Genomic DNA, 5,994 nt, shown 5'->3' on the forward strand with positions numbered 1-5,994 from the left:
TAGTTTCCCACGCTTTGTATTCTTTCACTGCTGCTTTGTCTTGAACTGATATGATTTGAACCGTGTCTCTATTTTCATTTGGCAAGACAATGCAGTGACCATAGGACATAGATATATGTTTGTTTGATGCTTTTATTATGTACTAGTACTTGGCAATAGAAGACTTGGTAGTTTAATCCTGTCCACCTTACTAATGAACTGGTTCACCGAAATGAGTTTCCTATACTAGTACATGCTAAACTGTTATGTGTCTGCTTGTTTCTTCTTTTAGAATGTTGACAGAATATTGGGGAAGAGTGCCTTATTAAGCAATGGTAAAGGAAGTAATGCAGATAAGGTTCAGGATAGTGACACATCCTTGTTGGTCTCCAACAAAGCTGATAAAACAGCTAAGGAACACTATCTCGAAGACAGTGAGACAACCCCAAAGTCCTGTCTTGGTTTAGTGTTGGAGTTACTGGCCACTACTGCTTGCACAAGCTATTCAAACTCATTGTCTGAATCAGTTCGGTTTCTTGAGTCTCAACCACAAGCTGAAAGACATCGATCAGATGTGCTGCGACAAGAAGCGGAAGGACCACGGAAGTCCCTGGAGCATTCAGATGCATACTTTCTGGTGCAACAGCAAGCGTTGGAGGATTTTAGCGCCAAACAGGACAAAGCTAATAAGCTTGCTAAGCTTATTGCCAGCATGGTGGATACCACGTTTCTTGAGCTCTTCTGAAGTTGTTTCAGTTATGCTCTTGTTTTGCTGCCGCGTTTATTTGCACTGGTGGCCAATTTTGATGGCCAGTGTATGTAATATGCTACTTTGTTCCCTATATTTGCATTGGTGGTGAACTTTGATGCCCAGTGGATGTAATATGTGTAATAGCGGTAATAGGCTAGCGTTAATTGCTTGCTTACTTATTTCCTTATTGTCTTGTTTAGTTGTTTGCTTGTAGTCACTGCAGTTCTTTTTCTGTGTTTTTCTAGTGGCCACAATAACCTATCTTTGGAAACTAGGCCAAAATAATCATGGCAACACACGGGCTGTTGTAACCATGGGCCTCCTGCGAGCCGTATGATCCATGGGCCTTCTACGGGCCGTAGGATCCATTGGCCTTCTATACGGGCCGTAGGATCCATGGGCCTTCTACGGGCCGTACGATTCATGGGCCTTTTACGGGCCGTAGGATCCATGGGCCTTCTACGCGGCGTATCATCATTTCGCCAATCATGGGCCGTACTATTCGTGGACAATAACGGGCCGTTAATAGGCCGTATTTGACAACTCTATGAAAGCAGCCCAACGGGTTTTTTTGACATGAAAACGGCCCAACGTATTATCGGGCCACAAACGGGCCGACTGTAACCACGGGCTGAATTTGGCCCACAAGCAGAAAATGACAGTAACGGGCCGTAAGTAAACGAATTTGGAAATGAGCCCAAGAATAAATGGGCCTCGAGAAGGCCGAAAATAACATGGGCTGGAAACGGCCCAACAGAATAATGGGCCGTTAATGGGTATAAAGTGATACACTATTCATTACGGCCCAGTTTCACCACGTGCCGTTAATGGGTATAAAGTGATACATTGTTCATTACGGGCCAGTTTTACCATGGGCCGTTAATGGGCCGAGAGTAATAAGGTCCTCATATGGGCTGAAAGACGTCATGGGCCATACATGGGCCGGAAGTTAAAATGGGCTGGAATTATATTGGATGGGCCGTAAACGGGCCCTGGGTTAGCGGGCTGTAAATGGGCTATATGCGAACATGCCGTTAACAGGCTTGCCATGGGCCGGCCTGCCACCTTTTGACCAAGTCAAATGGGCCGGCCTTTTCACAGGAATGGGCCTCTGTTGGGCCGTGCCACGTGTCGACGTATCATAGGCGCTTTGGGTCCAATGAGTGGATGACATCTGTCCCAACGGTGAGCCGACACATGTTTCCTCCAGCCAATGATGATTTTACATGTGGAAAATCCCCATTGGTCGGGGCTGTTAACAGGTTATCGGATCCAAAAACCGGACCCGGTAGCTTAACGGCATTCCGTTACGGTGGATGCCACGTGTCGGTCACCCTTGACGAAAGCACTTCTGTGACGCGCGATTTATCGTCATGGAAGTGGACACTTCCGTGATGATAATTTTCATAATGTCATGGAACACTTCTACGACAGCACAGGTATGACTATCTTGATTCTGTCATAAATTTGTCATGGATGTACATGCATGACAGAAAACGTGACCTACTGTGACAAACACGTATCATCACGAAAGTGTATTTTTTGTAGTGAATTCAAATTCTCAGCACGACGGTTCAACAACGGATCCATAAATAAAATTGCCAGTACAATATGTTCTGTAATTACAGGATTAGGCAGCAATTAACTATGATGAACCACAATATTTAAAGGCAGTAAAGGTGACGAGACAAGTGTAAATCATTTTGACTGCCGACGGTGTTGAAGAAGCAGAATGCCCATAATGTGCCTTCCTGCATGCCATAGGCACGGACAACTTTTGTCCAACCCCTTTTTGACGATCGCCTGCCCATCCTTCACCGCCTTCAGAAAGACTTCTAGAGCATTATCATGGTAGCATGAATTATATACTTTAACCTTAGTTGCCTCCACTCCGGTCATGTAGTTTGCAAGGTAATCATCAGTAAATTGCTTCGGAAACCACTGAAAAGAGAAAAATATCAGATATTGAGGTCTAAAAGAGTAACTTGTTGTGGGCAGGGGGAAAAGCAACACATTACTTACCATGCTAAAGTTCACTGTTGTCTTCGACAAAGTGTAAATAAAGAGCTTAATTCCAATCACCCGTTTCTTTCGCCTAACAATATTTCTTAGTTTCCTCACTTGACGCTTGTTCATGAATATCTCATTGCCCCATACGCAAAAGGGATTGTTGGGGATATTACCACTAGGTGTAAACCGGCCAGGAGAGGCCGGGTTAACCCCATAAGTAGTTCATCTATATCTGAAGTCCATGAAGACAGACGGTGACGCTTTATGGAGGCCCAGGGCCCAAAGCCGGTTTAAGGCCTGTAGACATAAACCGGCATTGATATGTAAACTTGTGTTGTAAGATAGAAGTAGCAGAGACCGAGCCGGACACGATTATGAGCCGGCCTCGGGATTCTGTAAACCGACGGGCGTCAACCCATGTATATAAGGGGACGACCCGGCGGCGGTTCAAGGACAACAGACAACAACTTGAGACTCAGGCAAAGCGTATTCGCTGCCTGGTCATCGAAACCCCAGCAATTCCATCACAACTAGACGTAGGCTTTTACCTTCATCGTAAGGGGCCGAACTAGTATAAAACTCTCTTGCGTCCCTTGTCCGCTTTAACCCCTTTAAGCTAACCCGCGCGATGGCTCCACGACTAAGTCCTTTCTCTAGGACATCTGCCGTGACAAAACCACGATAGTTGGCGCCCACCGTGGGGCTATCGCACGATGGTTTCAAGTTCTTGGAGGGCAACTTCGAAGGACTCAAGGGTTATGCTGTGGGCCGGATGACCAAGAGTCGTCGCAGCAAGCTCTACATCGACGATGCAGGCTGGGGCCCCGAGGCCGGCTCAATCGAGTACGGGTACCGGGTCCCCTTTGGTGGCATACATGTTTTCATTGGCAAGATCAGCGAATCAGGCCCTAAGCCGGACATCTGCACCGACCTCGTCAAAACGGCTCAGCGTGCGAGATCTGCCCGGGTCAAGCCTGTCATGAAGCGTGCCTTCATGGGAGTTATCCATGGAGGGGAATCTGAGGATAGATCGGAATCTGGTGGTGAGACCGTCGTTTATTCCGGCGACAAGTCATTGACCGGAGAGACCGAGTCGTTATATCAGTTACAAGATGGCCGGATTGGGGGCTGTTCCGATGGCGACAGCATTCTGGACCCCTTTGATCTGCCAAACCGGGTTGCGATCTTCATGGCCGGTACGCAATCGGCGCTCCACTCTTCGACCGCAGCGGCGATGATTTCCGGATCGGCAGCGGCAACAATGGCCGGGGCAGGAGGCCCTGTGCGACCGCCAGCTCAGGTTCTATCTGATTTGTTTGACGCGTTGGCAACGCTGATGGCGGAGGTTAACCTGCGGATCAGGATGCACACAATGCGGAAATCGCGAAAGTGAAAGATCAGATCACCCAGGACAAAGCGGACTTAACAGCTGAGGATACCAGGATAGCCGCGGAGTGGGCTGCTTTGGATGCACAAGCTTACCGGATCATGCTGGATCAGAGTGCGTCGAACGAAGTCCTGAAGAGGAGGTACCGATCTCGTCTGCCGCCGGTTTATGACACTAGAAATCTCTTTAACACCCCAGGAGCAGGGACCAGTAATCCTCCGGTGGTAAACCGGGTGGAGGCACCTGGAGCAGGGGCGCCGGTTCAGCCACGTTTGGTGGATACGCCTCGTCAGAACAACATTGTAACACCGCATGTCCCCACGCCACCGGGTCATTACTCTAACCCGATGGACAACATTGTCGCTGCCGCTTCACGGCTGGCGGCCATCCCGGTCGAAGGTGATTCTCCAGCGGCGGTCGAGATGCGTCGGGTTAAGGAGCTTCTTCAGACAGCCTTGGTTCAACAGGAGGCTTATTCATATAGTCGCGATCGGATTCATTCCACCCCCCGTCCAAGCTGGAGTTACAGCAGGCGTATGGATGAACCGGCGGTGTCAAGCAATGCGCGGAACCGTGATCCACCCCGTGGCAATAACCTGGCAGGTGGTGCTGGTGATGCTCAGGAGGTGGCGGACCGCGCTCGGGCACGCAGAGAGGCCGGGTTAGCGGCGCAGCATGAAGCCCGTCAGCTTACTCTGGTTTGTCCAACCACATCGGTGGAACCAGGAGTTACCTCTAGTTCTTTGGGAGTGCCGTGTCTCGTCCCGGCGTTACGCACTATGCGCCTGCCCAAGGATTTCAAGGGCCCACGCAAGGTGCCGAATTACACCGCCGATTTGTCCCCTGAAACATGGGTTGAAAGCTATGAGATGGCCATGGAGATGCTGGATGTGGATGATGCGGCATGTGCAAAATACTTCACCATGATGCTAGAAGGGACGGCCCGCACTTGGCTAAAGAGCTTACCGGCTAATTCTATCAGGTCATGGGCCGAATTGAGAGCCCGGTTTATTCAGAATTTCAAGGATACGTGCAAGCAGCCCATGTCAATTGTGGACTTAGCTGCCTGTGTCCAGGAGGAAGGAGAGTCAACAACCCATTGGGTGCGCCGGGTTTCAAAGATTTTGCATTCATCGGACCGCATCAACGCTGACACCGCAGTTTTAACATTGGAAGGCAATTGCCGGTTTGAACCCCTGAAGTTGAAGTTGGGATGGCTCAAACGTCATTGTAATGACATGGGAACCCTCATGGCTGCACTAGTGAAGTATGCCGACTCTGATAGTCCCAAGGATCCCGAATCTGACGATGATAAGACAGGGAAGGGAAAAAAGAGCGGCAACGCCAAGGGGCAGCACCACGACCCGGCGGGTCATGGAAACGGCGACAAGCGTAAGGCGTACCACGGTTTAGACTTTGTGGCTAATACTAATACACATGACAAGGGCCAACGGCGTAAGGGTAAACCGCCCCAGCGCGGTGGAGGGCCGAGTCCTAATCTGGACCGTTTGTCTTATCTGTTGAACCAACCCTGTCCAAAGCATGGGACGAAGGAGATCCCGTCCACGCACCTCTGGAAAGATTGTTACATTATGCAAGAGTTCAAAAATTCTGATTCTTTCCGGTATGATCATGGACCAGGAGGCGGTTTGGGCCCCGGGTCTCATGGGCCGGGTTATGGTGGAGGAAATTCCGGTTCAGGCTTCCACGGTAATCAGGGTGCACATAACAATCAAAGTAATCAGGGTAACCAAGGTGGCTATGATCATCAGGGCAATCAGTAGCAACAACAGCAGACGGGTTACCAGAGCAACCCGAAGCAGTTGAATAGCGGACAGTATCATGTCTTCACCACTAGCTTGGACAA

The sequence above is a fragment of the Triticum aestivum genome, chromosome 2D, assembly GCF_018294505.1.
Source record: "Triticum aestivum cultivar Chinese Spring chromosome 2D, IWGSC CS RefSeq v2.1, whole genome shotgun sequence".
In the NCBI taxonomy this organism is placed as follows: Eukaryota; Viridiplantae; Streptophyta; class Magnoliopsida; order Poales; family Poaceae; genus Triticum; species Triticum aestivum.